The 17,005-nt window shown below is 47.4% G+C and overlaps 1 long non-coding RNA gene across 1 annotated transcript; it reads right to left on the reverse strand.

Annotated features, from left to right (window-relative positions):
• Positions 1 to 380: 380 nt before the first annotated feature.
• On the reverse strand, positions 381 to 16,862 carry LOC106732448 (uncharacterized). Its single transcript, XR_012896512.1, has 5 exons — positions 16,372 to 16,862; positions 5,629 to 5,704; positions 4,865 to 4,969; positions 3,096 to 3,221; positions 381 to 559 (listed from the first exon to the last, which is right to left on the reverse strand). It is a non-coding gene; the product is annotated as an uncharacterized LOC106732448 (long non-coding RNA).
• Between the last annotated feature and the right edge of the window lie 143 nt (positions 16,863 to 17,005).

The raw sequence follows: 17,005 nt of genomic DNA on the forward strand, positions 1-17,005 counted from the left end.
TGATTCCTATCACAGAGGTATGAATAAAGACATTGGCTGGCTAGCACACTACCGTCCACATCCTAATGACTTAACCAACTAAACAATGGGTACTTAGAGAAGGTGCAAATTGTTCTCATTGGCTTCTTGCAACTTGAACACTCTAATTCACTATTTTCCCCCTTCCTTCCTTTCCTCTCCCATTTCCCTATTTATTCTTGGATTTGGACTTTTAATACACCATTCATCTGAAGAAGTGGGTTGTGCCCACAAAAGCTCATGATACCATTTACATGTTTTGTTAGACTTTAAGGTGCTGCTAAACTATTTGTTGTTTCTTAAGTTCTGAAAATGTGAGCCCAATCTCACTTTTTGCTATTCAGGATTTTTACTTTGGGCATTTAACACATCATGGATAGTAAAACTAGTTTGTCAGTTGTAGACCATAGTTTATTTTCTGTGATACGAAGTTGAGTTTGTTTGGTGGAAACAGGGCAGGCAGCTGAAGTACTCTCCCTTGAATGATACTTTTGTTGGAAAGGTCTGGGAAGATCCAACAGACTCCATGCCCCTTCCTCATCTGGATGAAAACAAAAGATTTAGAATGGTTTTGTGAAAACAGATTTGTGTCAAAATGCCTGTTTTGGCATCAGAACGCCATCTTTGAGTTTGCAAAAGAGTCAGGGGCCTGGTGTGGGAGACTCGGGTTCACATTCTTGTCCTGCCTGATTATGAAAAAAATAATTCACCCCTTATTACTCTCTCTCTCTCCCCCTCATGACAAAAACTATGTTGAAACCAGAATGTCTCCACAAAACCTTTCAACATTTTCCAGTTGGCGTTAGAGCCACCTTTGACCCTCTCACCACCACCAGACCTCAGTGTATTTTGCTTGCATGCCAAGAGACTGTCAGAAAGTTTTACACAATGTAAATTATGCTGTTTTGCATTGGGGAGATCTGTGTAAGGCCTGGTCTACATTAGGCATTCTGTCACCATAGCTTGTCAAAGTGTGAAAAAAATTAACACTCCCAGCTGACACAGCTGTGCTGGTAAACATTCCTTGAACAGATGTAGTTATACCCACAAAAAAGCCATTTCTGCCAGCATGGTTTATTTCATTCAAGAAACTAGTATACATTCAACTAGTACAGTGGTCCCCAACCATTTGAGGTTGCCGGGAGCCAGGGGCCATGGCCGTTCGCCCACCGGGCGCCAGAGGGTGGGGACACTTGCGCGCCCGGGGGTGGGGCCCCCCATAGCCCCGGGGCCGGCGCTCCCCCCCCCAAGCGCTGCGTGCCCAGGGCCAGCGCCCCCCCCCCCCAAGTGCCAAGCGTCTGGGGACGGCGCCCCTCACCCCAAGTGCCGCCTGCCCGGGGCCGGTGGTTCCCCCCAAGTGCTGCGTGCCTGGGGCCAGTGCCCCACTCCAAACACCACGCGCCCGGGGCCGGCGTTCCCCCCATGCGCCGCGCACCCAGAGTGCAGGTAGCCAATCCGCGGCGCTCCCGGGGCCGGCGCTCACCATGCGCCTTGCGCCCGGGACCAGCTCCGGCACCATGCACGCGCCACGTGCCTGGGGCCAGGCCAGCCCCAAGCACTTGGCGGGCGCACACAAATGCCCCCACGGGCGCCATGGCCCCCACGGGCACCATGGCACCCGCGGGCACCGTGTTGGGAACTAGTACATCAAAAGAACTCTTGTGCTACAAAATGCATCTACAATAAAGGAATTTGTCCCTCTAGCTAGCTATACCTGCAAACCTTTCCCATGTAGACAAAGCCTAAAATATCACTGGATGCCTCTCTAGTAGTCTGCTGACTGGGGTTCTTTTCTCCTGCCTGCTCACTCCTCTTTAGCAGCCCTGCCAGTCTGCTTCCCTCCCCTTTGATCCTCCCACCTGTTGTTAGCCTGCCAGTAGGCAGTGGCTAGCAGTGCCTGGATTAACCCTTTGGTTTCTGAGGTAGCATGCAGGCAAGCACACCCCATGACAGGTTCCCTTTGAAACTCTTCCTCCAGCCGAAGCAGGTTCCGCAGAGGTGCGAGGGAAGGAAAGGCCTTCCAGTAGATCAGGTTTGATTTCTAATGCTTCCTGGCCCAATGTGAGGTTCTACAACCTATCAGAGGCACCTTAGAAGTGGCAGTCCCTACAGAGCCTCAAGCCCGTAGTGACAGGATCAGATGGAGTGGAGCTGGCACACCACCATGGCTGTGATGTAATCCTGTCTTAAGAGAACAAGGGTGTGTCAGAGACTTGGATGCCTTGAGGAATCATGAAGATTAGTGGCAACTGGCAGCCTGGGATGGACTCATCTTCCTCTCTATTGAGCACCAGTGCCAGACCCCCTTCCACCAATTGTAGGTGTTCCTGTTGCCTTGATCTCCCTATGCCAGCTGTTCCTTAGCAGCTTCTTGTTTTTGGTGGCTGTGTTCTTCCATTCCCATTGGGTTGCATCTCTATCCGCACAGAATAGCAGGGCTCCCTATGGTGGGTAGAGTATCCTTAGTGCCTGCAAGGGGGTGAGGGGGTTGATCCTAAATGGAGTAGGAGGAGAAGGAAAGAGACAAACTCATCCTCCAGCTGGGGCCAATCTCAGAGGGTATGTCTACACTGTCCTCCTAGTTCGAACTAGGAGGGTAATGTAGGCATACCGCACTTGCAAATGAAGCCCAGGATTTGAATTTCCCGGGCTTCATTTGCATAAGCGGGGAGCCGCCATTTTTAAAACCCCGCTGGTTCGAACCCCATGCAGCGCGGCTACACGGGGCTCGAACTAGGTAGTTCGAACTAGGATTCCTATTCCGAACTACCGGTACACCTCCACGAGGATGCGGGGTTTTAAAAATGGCGGCTCCCCGCTTATGCAAATGAAGCCCGGGAAATTCAAATCCCGGGCTTCATTTGCAAGTGCGGTATGCCTACATTACCCCCCTAGTTCGAACTAGGAGGGTAGTGTAGACATACCCAGAGGATTTGGCAAGTTTCAACAGGGCTCTCGTTACCCAATGGAGGAGAGTCTCAGATGGGAGGTGGGCCATTTCTTGAGGGGTCCTGTTGCCTGGCTTCTGTCAGTTTCACTTTTCTATTGGGTCCCATTTCCTAGCTGGGTTTCCTTACCTCTAGCAGAGCAGTACTTTGGAGAGCTGGTAAATCGCCTCGCTGGCCAGCCAGCTGATGTCCTTAGCTGAGTCACTGATGGACAGTTTCAGCTAAGCCGCCAAGTTCAGAGAACTGTGCTGAGTTCTAATGGAAGGGAAGGAGAGGAGGCTCCATCAGAATTCTATTATCAGTGTTGGAACAGAAAGTTTTATTCTTTTTATATTTGTATTTTAGGTTTAATAATGTAGCAATGTAAGGTAACATTATCATATAAATATTTCATTAAACTAAGCCCTTTAGTAAGACATATATTTCTTTGTATTAAAGCTTAGTGAGTTTAGTAAGTAAAGAGACAGAGGTTTTGGTATTGTGTCTATGTTAATGAGATTAGAGGAAGGCTGAAGGCTGAAGTTTTAATTGTTTGATTTACAATGTCTTCTGCTTTGCCCAATATGAGATGCTTTGTTTATTTTCTTTGAAGGTCCTTGTAGAGATTGTTTATGTGCAGCGGTGGATATAGGGCAGGGCGAGCGGGGCGGCTGCCCTGGGCCCCGCGCTTCAATAGACCCCGTGCATGCACCCCTCGCATGCTACTTCTGGTTGGCTGCTGCCGAGGCGCATGCGCAAAACGTTATTTCTGGTCAGCTGCTGCCGAGGTGGATGCGTGAAATTGTGCCGCCCAGGGCCCTGCGGCGCTGCCCTGGGCCCTGTAAAATTATCATCCACCCCTGTTTATGTGTGAAAGTGGTATGTATGTGTCGAGATAAAGGTGTGACGGTTATCCTCAGAGCCAGATGGCCAAGAAAGGAGGGGTGAAGCGTGGGTGAAAATAGACTTATCGGCATCAGAGGAACCATCAGTATGTACCCATGGCCAGGAATTGATCAGATTGGCAGACTGACAACTCTCAAGTGAAGCAAGCACCCCCAAAAGACAATTGATTACAGGATGGGCCTCTTGGCAATGTTTTGGGAATGACTGACATCAAAAGATAAAACACTGGACACAGACTGACACAGCAGAATCCATAGTCTTCAACAGAGAAGAGTATTATAAAAGCAGGGTGCCTTGCTATGGAACTTTGGGTTTGTCTTGCCACCAACTCCAGAGGAGCATCGGACCATGACCGACAAAGGCCCTGCTCCCCCTCTGTGATTGATCTAGCTGGCCATTAGATTGATCCAGACTCTGGACTGGTAACTATAACATCATCTGGCGGGACTGTGTGTACGGTGTTTGTGTGTGTGAGTGACAGAAAAGCATATGCTACTGTTGTATTCTCAATAAATGCAGCGTACTGCCTTTTCCCCTATAAAAGATCTTGCGTGCTTCGTTTAAGCATAACATCAGCTCCCAGTCTCCCCTGGGCCAGGAGTCTTTCTCCTGAAGTCCCTCTGGTGAACACACTGGGGGAGACAAGCTAGAGCTAAACCCTCAACTCCTTCTGTCCCCGCGGGAGCCTGGAGCAAAGGGATGTGAGCAGGGCCCTCCATGATGACTTGCACCCCCGCTGCTCCAGGAGGACAAGAAGGGACAAGAAGGGACCCAAGGCCAGGCATGAACCTGGCTGGAACAGGGGTTGGAACATGACCCCCTTAAAGTCCCAGGATCTCCACTGAAGCAGGAGAAGATGAACTTGACTCAAGTCTATCTCATTCCCTGCTTTCACTTTGCCTTCCCAAGGGAATACTCCCAACCCACAACTCCTGCAGCTGCAGGTCCTACAGCCTATCGGAGCCAGCTTGCCTACACCTGGCATCAGGAAACTGGGGTCAGAAGTCACTTACCTCACATTCAAGGAGAAGGATGGTGAATCAGAATGTGGTTCTACTACTCCTTATGGCCTTGGCTCTCTCCTGAGACTCTCTGAGCCTGCTGCAGACATTGACAGACTGGGGAATGGAAGCAGGTAAGGTTCAATAGACTGGTGCACACCCCTGGGGCTGAGACCTTGTGCTCAAAGTGATCGTGGAGCTTGAGAAGGGGATTGTCACAATTTGTCTCTCTAGACCAGGACAATGTTCAGTGTTGGGATTGGTCCCACCCTTTCTGAACTGATTCATGAACAGCTCATCAGGATGTAGACAGACTCCTTACCCTTTACTGGCTTGAAAGCCCTTAGTCAGAGGAGGAGAGAGACTGTGAGGACAATTCCCCCCACCTCCTGCCAAATCTCAGTGACAGAAGGGGAAAAGAGCTGACTCCCTTCAAGGCCACCTACGAAAGAATCCATGACTCTTCTGTGAGCACCATCTCCTGCATCTCATGGTGGGAGCAAGGCAGGTTGTGTGGATGTAGGGAGTTGGAGACTCTCATTTCCAGAGCCAGACAGAGCCCTGACTTGAAGTTCCATCTCCTTTCCCTGTCCCTGAAGGAGGAAGGGCCCAACATAGCACTGCCCTGGCCAAAGATGGCTCACTGCGATGCATGCTAGGAGGACAGACTGGAAAATGGATTTCCAGTCTTCAGTTTCCAGTTCCCCTCAGCACTAAGGTAGCACTGCCTCTACCCCTCCTGACCATACTCACCCCCAAGATGTATTGGAACCTACCTCTCTGTATCTGGGGACTCTGCCAGCAGGTTCCCCACCATGGCATGCCTGAGGTCAGACAAGGCTTCGTGCCAGGCTGCAAAGGAAGGGACAATCATGAATCACAGTTGGGAAACTGGGAAAACTTCTCTTCCCTGTCAGTAGCCCCCTGCTCAGCCAATCAGCATCAAGACTCTGAGAAGTAGGAGGCTGAGACGTCTTTGCAGATCACCAGCAGAGGGGATGCATCTCAGAGCAATTCCAGACACACATCTTTGGGATGGCCTCCCACAAAGCCATCCATAAAAGGGGGTGTCTCTGAGGTTGTGTTGCACCTCTGTCCTGCCTGGCTGATGTCAGGGCCTGTTTGTGAGGTCACTACTACCTTTCCCCAATAGGCCGAGGTCCTACAACAGCCCTTTGTGGTGTCACTGCAGCACCCACCCCCTTCCCTGCAAGGCTGATGTTGACTGTTCAGAATAAAGTGCTCTCAAATGAGGCAAAGACCAGCAATTGCTCATAATCATTATTCAGCAAGTATTTGAGAAGAACTGGCACATTAGAGAGAATCAGAAACTGTGCAGAGATAATAATTGCAGAGAAGCAGCACGGTCAAATACATGTTATTTGTTTGGCCTTAAAGAGAACAAAAGGATCAGAGTCTTCCCTGTCAATAGCCACCTGCTCAGCTAATCAGCATCAAGACTCTGAGCGCTGGGAGATGGAGGGGTCTCAGCAGAAGTCCAAAAGGCTGGCCTGGGTCACCACGGGAGGGGATTAGTCTCCGAGAGCTCTCCTAGCCCCACCTCTCTGAGAGGGCCTCCCCGAGTTACAGCAACCCCCAACACACACACACATACCTGAGCAAGGAAGAATGGAAGGGGAGAAGAGGGGGGCAAGAGAAGAAGAGAAAAAGGGAAGGAAAGAAGAAAAGGGAAACCTAAAGAGAGAAACCTCCAAAGCCTTAGTGATTCTACAGGACAAAGTCCTTGGTAGGAAATCAAATAACCCCAGCCTAGTGATTTCTATGCCTATGTAAACCAGGGGCACTGAGGCTACTGAAAAAGGGAGAGTGGAGTCTGCTCTACAGCCTCAGCTGAGAGCCAGTTGGGTTTTAGCTCATGCGATAGAGGCACATTTTGTAACATCTGCAAACTGTGCCACTTCCCTGTTCACCTCCTTTTCTAGATCATTAGTTAATACATTGAAGGGCACAAGTCCCAGCACCAGAACTGTCCCATTCATAGGATGGTTTGGGGTGGCCGCTTTGGGCCCCATACTTTGGGGATCCCCACAGCACTGCTCCAATTGTCTATGGATGGGACAGTCCCTCATATGGATGCTAGCCTGCGGGAGCCAGGGTGACCGGGATGGTTACCTGGGTGTCTGTGGCCGGCAGCAAGGATGTAACCCCATGAACTCACCGCAGCAATGGGAACCATGAGAAGCAGAGTAGCGGATGCAGAAGACTGCTCTGCTCTGTCTCCATCTCTGAGCAGGGTTGCTCCACTTCACTGTGGTAGTGGGAAGTGGAGTGACCCGGCCCTAGCTGGCTCCGCTCCCCTAGGTAGCAAAGGATCAGGGGAGCAGAGCATAGTGGGCTACTGGCTTACTCTGGCTCCCAGAACTGAAGTGAGTGCAGGGGTCTTACCCTGACAATGGCCCCAGGACAGGTGCCCTGGTAATTCCCTGGGTCATGTCACTTGGGGGAAGGGGCTTTAAGGAAGGGGTGAAACGGGGGTGGGAGAGGGCAGAGCAAGGGTAGGAAGAGGCAGAGCAGGGGAAAGGCTTAAGAGAAGGGTGGTAATGAAGGGGTACTGTGGGGTGGGGGCAGAACCTGGGTGGAGAGGGGTTGTCCTGGTCCCCTCTGCCCCCTAGGGATGGCCAATGCCCAGTACAGATCCTTGGGGAACCCACTGGTCACATCCTTCCTTTGTGAGCCCCTGTGAGTCATAGTCCACCTGTGCCTGTCTGTGCCAAGGCTGGGGGCTCTTTAAAGACAACTGTGAGCAGCAGTGCTATTCAGGGCAAGTGGACAGAGACCCTGGAGCAACAAAACTTGGGCTCAGTAACTTTATGATCAGCCAATTTCTTCTGGGGACTTTTCTTTAGCTCAACATTACAGGAAAATTGTCTGTGCTCACAGAAATGCCCTGCTATGGCTATTAAATTTCCCACTCATGCACTGGTTTTGTACCCTTCATCCTTCTTTTGAACGCCACAAATCACACACAGAAACCCTTCCCACCATCCAAGCCGTAATTATCAAGGGCTTAGCTGCCAGTGCCACATGGTGACGCTTTTGTACCAGCAGGCTCCAAAATCAGATGTCATTTTCTTGCAAGCAAGCAGATGCTGGCACGTAGACACAAATTGCCGGAGGAAAGAGGATGTGGAGCTTAAGCATTTCATTTAGAAATAGTTCCAAAGTCGACTTGGCTGTGCAGTCTGCTGGAGAAAGTTCCCTTTCCTGTTTTGTCAGGGAGAAAGTCACCCACAAAGCCTAGATAGCATGGCACTGTGCCACAGCCTTATGGCATTGGGCTCACAATCTGGTCATTTCACACAAGCTGAGTACATCTGGAGCATGGAGGAAGGAAAAATCAAGCTGCTGATGGACATGGACTAACCAAATGCGGCAGTGTTGAAGGCTGCAGGTGCAGCTCAGATGTTTGAAGCAGTCGCATGGAATTTCTTCTTCTAAGGGTTACATGGAAACATCTTGGCTATGTCTAGTACAGCTGTTCTTGTGCAAGAATCTGCAGAGCAGCCACACTGCCCGCCCACTCTTGCGCAAGGACATTTACAGTACGGCATGGTAAGAAAAGGCTTCTTGCACAAGAGTTATGCTCTTTTTTATCAGGTGTAAGCAAGAGGGCAGTGTGGACGCTTGGCAGGGATTTCTTGCGCAAGAAAGCTCTATGGCTAAAATGGCCATCAGAGCTTTCTTGTGCAAGAGAGCATCCACACTGCCATGGGAGCTCTTGCGCAAAAGCACATCTCACACATGGCAGTGTGGACGTTTTCTTGTGCAAGACTTCTTGCACAAGAACCCTTGCACAAGATGTTTTTGCGCAAGAACCCGGCAGTGTAGACATAGCCCTTGGGTGCTGGAAATGGCTTAATGGGGTGGAGCATGGGAGAGGCCCTCAGAGTTGAAAACTCTCTTTCTGATCTGGCTTGCTGAGTGGTTTGGTCAAGTTATTTCCCTCCTTGGGCCTCATTTGCCCCAGCTGTAAAATGAGAAGAATGACCCTGCCCTCCTTTGTAAGGCCCTTTGGGATCAGCTGATGACCAGAGCGGTGTAAGTGCCAAGTATTGTTAAATATGATCATACAGGACTGGGCTGTGTTCCTTGGGAGGCTGATCATTTCCCATCACAAGTTCAGGTTGTGTGTGCAAACACGGATAAGTGCTAGGCACAACCCATCTGCCAGGCCTTACTCACAAGAGGACAGGGTAATAAATGAGCAGAGCGTGGAGGGCGAAAGGGTGTGTCTGACATGGCCAGGGTTTAAGCATGTTCCTCATGGTGCTAATGAGCAGTTAGCTCCATGCTAGGCAGGAGTGACCTGGTTGACGTGCAGCAGCTTTCTAGTGAAGTAAACATCTGGTTCCCCTGCTCTCCCATTGTGCGCAGCACTTTATACCTTGGTTTATTGCACCTGGCACTCTGCAGCTGTCCCGTGCAGGGCCCAGCCCTCAGTTTGTCTGAAATCTGCTGGGCCCAGCTGGGGCAGAATTGTGAGGAAGGCGTGTTTGGCAGAGGCCTTGACTGTTATAGGGGGCAGGGCAGTTATGGGATTGTTTTCCTGGGGATTATGTCCATGACTAGCACGATGCTCTGTGGTTCTCTCCACTCAGCAAGGAAACTGTCCATAGAGCTTAAACCGTCAGTGTCTCTCCTGAAGGCAGGTCATGTTAGTGGGTGAGTCCCATTGTCACTGCATGGGGGAAAGATAATGGGTCTTATGGCATGAACTGGGTAATCCTGCTCTACAGAGGCTGTTTCCACATTCAACAGGGGTGACAAGGATCAGTAGATACTATTCAGAATCAGTGGATGCTGTTCATTAAGGTTGCCAGGTAGATGGGCATAGCCAGTGCTGTGCTTTTATCTCTGTGAGCACTGGGTAGGTAGCACCAAGAAAGTGCCTGTGCAATGCAGACACTGCAGCACAGTGCTACTCAAAATCCAGAGCATCACATCCACCCCGGGTGCCAGAGAGCCACAGAACTCACTAGAGAGCAAGGTGGGAGGAGCTCCAGTCTCAGGAGTAAATTTAATCAATGAACAATGAAAGGGATATATAGGAATTGTTTAAGAACATTTCACCAGATGCCCAAAAATGCAGAACTAAGGGAGGAGGCCATATTGGTTAATAAAAATCAACTTGGTTGAGAGGAGAAGTGAAAGTGGCTGTAAAACATTGTATATTAACCAAATGGAAGAAAGGTAAAGTAGATGATGACAATATATGTAAATCAGAAGCTCAGAATTTCTGGGGACAATATGATGGTGAAGTCATAGCATTTGATCTCCTCCAGAGATATTAGTAGAATGGAAGGAATACTGCAATACAGTAGCTACTAAAGTTAGAGATTGTTAAATGAGCTGATCCAGATAATTATCATCCAAGAGTTGTAAAAGAGCTGGCTGAGGACATCTTTGGACAGTGAGTGTTGATTTCAATAAGTCTTGGAATGCTAGGACTATTCTAGAAGATTGGAAGAAAGCTATTGTTGTGTCAGTGTTTAAGAAGGGTAAACAGTATGACTTGGGTAACTATAGGCCCGCCATTCTAATATCAGTCCTGGCAAGAGAATAAAGTGGCTGTTATAGGATACAATTTATAAAGAATTAAAGGAGGGGAATATAATGAATGCCAGTCAACATGCGTTTATGGAAAATAGATCCTATAAGACTATTCTGATACCTTTTTTGGGGACAGTTGCAAGTTTGTTTGATAAAAAAAAACACTTAGACTTCTGTAGGGCCTTTTTATTAAAAATGTAGAATGATAAAAAAGTTCACATGGCACACAATCAATAGATTAAAAGCTGTGTAAGTGATAGGATGTTCTGAGCTCCTCAGAGTGTGTGACTGGTGAGCAGATTATGGGGTGCTATTTAATATAAATATTCTCTCCATCATAAAGTGTCTTTAAATCTGGTTTCCCCTGCTGCCAGGTCCCTGATGTGTCCCAGCTACTGAGCTCTGAGTACCAGGATAGGATGTCCATTATCAGTCAGTGTTTCCTCAGGAATACTGAAGCAGCAGGACTGCTGCCCTGTAACATATGGATTAATGTGCCACTACCCTTTACAGACCGGTCAGTTTAACGTCTGTCCCAGGGAAGATAATGGAGCAGGTAATTAAGGAAATCATATGCAAACACTTGGAAGGTAATAAAGTGATAGGGAATAGCCAGCATGGGTTTGTGAAGAACAAGTCATGCCAAACTAATCTGGTAGCTTTCTTTGATAGGATAACGAGCCTTGTGGATAAGGGAGAAGCGGTGGATGTCATATACCTAGACTTTAGTAAGGCATTTGATACGGTCTCGCATGATATTCTTATTGATAAACTAAGCAAATATAACTTAGATAGGCCACGATAAGGTGGGTGCATAATTGGCTGGATAACCGTAGTCAGAGAGTTGTTGTTAACAGTGCTAAATCCTGCTGGAAAGGGATAACAAGTGGAGTTCCTCAAGGGTCTGTTTTGGGACTCGTACTGTTCAATATCTTCATCAATGACGTAGATATTGGGATAGAGAGTACGCTTATTAAGTTTGCAGATGATACCAAACTGGATGGGGTTGCAACTTCTTTGGAGGATAGGGACATAATTCAAAATGACCTTAGCAAGTTAGAGAAATGGTCAGAGGTAAACAGGATGAGGTTTAATAAAGAGAAATGCAAAGTGCTCCACTTAGGAAGGAACAATCAGTTCCATACATACAAGATGGGAAGCGACTGTCTAGGAAGGAGCATGGCGGAAAGGGATCTAGGGGTCATAGTGGACCACAAGTTGAATATGAGTCAACAGTGTGATGCTGTTGCAAAAAAAGCAAATATGATTCTAGGTTGTATCAACAGGTGTGTTGTAAGCAAAACTCGTGAAGTCATTCTGCCGCTCTACTCTGCACTAGTTAGGCCTCAGCTGGAGTACTGTGTCCAGTTCTGGGCGCCACATTTCAAGAAAGATGTGGAGAAATTGGAAAGGGTGCAGAGAAGAGCGACAAGAATGATTAAAGGTTTAGAGAACATGACCTATGAAGCCAGGCTTCATGAACTGGGCTTGTTTAGTTTGGAAAAAAGAAGATTAAGGGGGGACATGATAGCGGTTTTCAAATATCTAAAAGGGTGTCACAAGGAGGAAGGAGAAAATTTGTTCCTCTTAGTTTCTGAGGACAGGACAAGGAGTAATGGGCTTAAAGTGCAGCAGGGGAGGTTTAGGAAAAAATTCCTAACTGTCAGGGTGGTCAAATATTGGAATAAATTGCCAAGGGAGGTGGTGGAATCTCCCTCTCTGGAGATATTTAAGAACAGGTTAGATAGACATCTGTCAGGGATGGTGTAGACGGAGCTTGGTCCTGCCTTGAGGGCGGGGGGCTGGACTCGATGACCTCTTGAGGTCCCTTCCAGTCCTATTATTCTATGATTCTATGATTCTAATTGGAACTGCTTGACTGTATGTCACAGACCTCAGATCAAGGGTGAGCAATAATTTTTGAAGGGGGCCAACTTTACAAATTTCAGAAATGTCCAAGGGTCAACCCAGAAGGGCGGGGCCTCAAGCTGAAGGGGCAGGGCCTCAGGCAGAAGAGGCAGTCCGTGTGCTGTAAAAAGATGCCAATATGGTTTTTACATCACAAAGTAATTACATTTTAATAATAAATTGCATACAACATTATCCAACGATTATCATAGAAGGAAAAACTTGTGAAATTTGTAATAATAACACTAACATTTTGAGAACACTTGTAACATTTGTAATAACAACAACATGAACACTAAACTTATAGTTACATCAGTGGTGGGCAGTATCCGACCCACGGAGAGGACACGGTTCCGCAAGGCTAGCCCCGGCAGGCCACCAATGCTTTATTTACACGTACCTCCACTGGTATAGCTGCTTGAACCTCCCATTCACCATGGAGCACCATCTCTACTGATGGGCATTGCTTGAATTGGGACACCACCTCCTACAGCTCACATGGGCTAGGAATGGCGATCCATAGCCAACAGGAGCTTTAAATGGCCATTTCTGCAGAGGCACAGGTTATTAAGCACTGACAGAAGCCACATCTGACTTATTGCCCACCTGAGTTTAATGCAACTTATGTGCATTAATTTTAAGTATAAAAGAAACAATGCAATTCGGTGTGAAGAAGAAAGTCTATGTTGGGCATTAACAAGGAACGTGAAATCAGATGTCATTTCTGATGTTGCAATGCAGAACACTACTGCAGTGTGGTCCTCAGCGATAGAAGATCTGTTCTTTGATTTATTGAATTTCATCACAGAAAATGTCTGCTCACTGATGTAAGTTGATCCAAACAATACAAGCATCTTTTGTACATGAGACATGACCTTCGGAAAGCTTTCTTCACTGAGAGATGCATAAAATTCCAGAAGTGGTGATGATTTGAATTGCTCTGCAAGCAGGGCATCACGCTGCAAGTCAATAAGCTCAATTTGGAGGTCACTTGAAGCATTGTCCACCACATATGTGAAAGGAGAAGAGAACAAAGCCATCCCCCCCGACTGCTAACCTGTTGCCTGGCAGCTGCCCAGCAGGCACAAATTCTTTTAATAGAAGCAGTTGAAAGGGCTCATGCTTCTGCGTGAGCTCTTTCCAATTACTTCTGTTTAAAGGGCTTGCGCCTGCTGGGTGAATGCCAGGCAAGGCAGCCACCCACGAGGTGAGCCCTCTACATAGAAGCAGTTGAAAGGGCTCACATCTCTGGCTTCCTAAGAACTCATTAGAGGCTGGGAGAGCTGTGAGCCCTTTTAAGTGCTTTTATTTAAAGTTCTGATGCCTTCCCTATGCCTGTCAGGCAACCCGGGGAACACAAGACCCCTTAACATAGAAAGAGCCGAAAGGGCTTGCAGCTCCCCCAGTGCATTGCCAAACTGCGCTAAGGTGTTGCCTAGCAGCCCTAGGGAAGGCACAAGCCCTCTAAATAGAAACAGCTGAAAGGGATCGCAGTCGGGCAATGCGCTAGCGGGTGGGGAGCTGCAGACCTTTCAGCAGTTTCTATTTAAAGGACTGCTGCCTTTCCCCAGGGCTGCTAGGCAATGCAACCTCAGGGAAGAAGAGAGCCCTTTAAGTAGCAGGTGGGGGTAGGGATAGGTCAGTGGTTTGCACAGTGACCTGCTAAACCTAGAGTTGAGAGTTCAATCTTTGAGGGGGCCATCTGGGGCAAATCTGTCAGGGATGGTATTTGGTACTGTCATGAGGGTAGGTGACTAGACTTGACTCAATAACCTCTCAAGGTCCCTTGTAGCTCTATGAGATGGGTATATCTCCATATGTTAGAAACAGCCGAGAGGGCTTGTAGCTCCCCATACCTCTAGTGCTGACAGTACCCAATGCCAGGTGCCCCAGAGGTAGTGAACCAAACAGGTCATGATCAAATGATCTCTCCCCTGCCATCCATCTCCACTCTCTGACAAACAGAGGTTAGGGACACCATTCCTTACTCATCCTGGCTAATAGCCATTAATGGGCTTAACCTCCATGAATTTATCTAGCTCTTTTTTAAACCCTGTTATAGTCCTAGCCCTAGCCTTCACAACTTCCTCAGGCAAGGAGTTTCACAGGTTGACTGTGCAATGTGTGAAGAACTTCCTTTTATTTGTTTTAAAGCTGCTGCCTATTAAACCAGCACAGAGACTGATTGCCCCCTCTCCCATCACTATTTAGGCCTGGAGAAAGAGGAGTTTTGAGTGGAACTGGTTGAAAATTAACAACAGATCACATACAAAATAATCCACTTTTGCCCCCTGCCTTTGGGGGAGGAGTGAGGAGTCAAAATTTTGAAAACCCTTTGTCCAGCTCTATAATTCTGAGCCATCTTGGCAGAGTCTGTCTCCGGACATACTCTGATTCTGTGGTTTCTGCCATGATCCAGGTAGCCTGTCTAGTGTCTTTCCCAGGCAATGAATTTGCTAAAGGTAGGGGTGAATGTGGGAGTTTGCTTTAATGTTTTAAAGAATTCATAATAAAACAAAGATGGGAGGCTTTGTGTCTTTGTTTCATGTTGCCCTATTGTCACTCTTTTATCTCTGTAGTGATCACTGTCCCCACATCCCTCAACACTTGTTTTCTTCACTGGTTCAATTGTGAGAAGACAAATATTCTTTATATGCTTATCTCCAGGGAGATCTCAGGCAACCCCCCTTGTCTCCAGTTATTGCTGTCTGGTTATCCCATGCACATTTCAGCCATCCAGAAAGTGGCAGAAATGCCAAAGGAGGATGAGTCGGGGGGATAAATATTGACACATTTAATGCAACCGGAGATAAAGAGAGGTACAAGAAGGTTCAAGCCTTAATAGTTTAGCATCTGCCCTTTGTGCAAAGCCTCTGGATTGCACGTGACTCTCTTGCTGGCAGCTACAGAGCTGCAGCCTTGCTGGTTCTTGCCCTGTGAGAGGAATAGAGATAAGTGCACACACATACACACGCTTTGAACTGATTCACCTCCCCACTGTCTCCAGTGCCAGGTCCCGGCTTGAACTGCCAGGTCCCTCAGATACAGGGTAGCAGAGTGTATTATCATTGCTTCCCATCAGATTTTGCTACTGCAGCAGTATCAAACTGTTTCTTATCAGGGAATTTGCAAGTGATAGAAAACACTAACACTGTAGACGTATCACTTTTAACTGCACTTATTTGTTCATAGGCACTTGGGAAGCAAAATATGAAGAAAGAATGGCTCTATATCAGAATTTGCTATTTCTCATCTTTATACATTGCTTTTTAATTTTAGATGTTTACAATCTGAGTTTAAAAAATGGACATAAATAAGTAATATTTGACAATATAAACATTAATATAGTGATTCATCTTTAAGTTTTTAGTTGCATGCATATTAATATATAAATGTTATCATTATTGTGTATAATGACAATGTATTTAAATATATATCTTAACAAAATCATTAAAATATAAGATTGAGTTACTCAGTCACAGGTATTTTTTGTCCATAGCACTATTCTGAATATTTCAAGCTGATACACTCTTTCATTATTAACTGACTTGACAAGCAATCAATTTAAAAAAAATGATGACACAGAAATAATTCAAAATATTGGCATAATAATAATTATTAATAATTTTCATTATTAATACAAGCTTGATCCTTATCCCATGTGTATGTGGTACTGATCCAGAAGGGGAAAAACTCTCTGGATACTGGACTTTGACCTTTATTCTTGTGCTCTGAAAAGTTATTTTCTGTTTCTCAATCTATCCTCTGCTATATGCTATCCATATATCTCATTTCGCTCTCTCTCTCTCTCTCTCCACTTTATCATCATCATCATCATCATCATCTCTCCTTTGGACAAGCAATAGTTGCAACTCTCCAAACAAATAACAAAATAAATATGATTTAATCCATTTTTATACTGAGAAAAATTATGGAACTAGAAATCCAACCTACTGGTGAGAGATGCCATTTATTTCAAGGATGAAATGTCATTGAATTCTTTCCATGCTAGGCAGCCTATTCCAAACCAAAAATGTTACCTCTCTCGAGTTGGCTTTAACTGTTCCTTTCCTGCTGGTGATTATCCTGACTACAGCCCGTTATTTTTGAATGTCTTTCCAAAGTAAATGCCTGCAGGGAAGAGAAATGGCCGAAGTGCCATGAGGGGCTACGGCAGGGATGTCACACCTGTCTCAGCGGACTAGGACACGAAGACAGCCAAGGCAGCTGTGGGCACCAAGCTGGTGTATGGGTGAAGTATGTCTCTGTAGGCAGCTGAGCTACCATTGCAGCTGGAGATCTGCCTGGCCTGGTCAGGACGTAGGATTGCCAGATACCTCACAAAAAATCCCTCCCCCCAAGGCTCGGGGCACTGGGGTGGATGTTTTCTCCTCTCCGGCTCCTCCGGCCGGACCTCTCCTCTCCTGTCCCAGCTCCCGCCCCGGGTACTGCCTGGCTCTCTGCTGGTGTTCCCAGCACCAGCCTCTGGCCGCTTTGTGGCCCCCTGCCCACATCCTGCCCGCCCTCGTCTCCCGCGCGCCCCTTGCCAGCGCGAGCGGCTTCGGAAGCCAAGGGAGCGCAGTCAGCTGTGGCCGTGCGCTTAGCCCCGCAGGGCGAGGGGGACTGGCTGACTATACGCTCCCGCCCCCGCAGTCAGCTGACCCCTTGAACGAG

The sequence above is a fragment of the Pelodiscus sinensis genome, chromosome 18 (assembly GCF_049634645.1).
Source record: "Pelodiscus sinensis isolate JC-2024 chromosome 18, ASM4963464v1, whole genome shotgun sequence".
NCBI classification, from domain to species: domain Eukaryota; kingdom Metazoa; phylum Chordata; order Testudines; family Trionychidae; genus Pelodiscus; species Pelodiscus sinensis.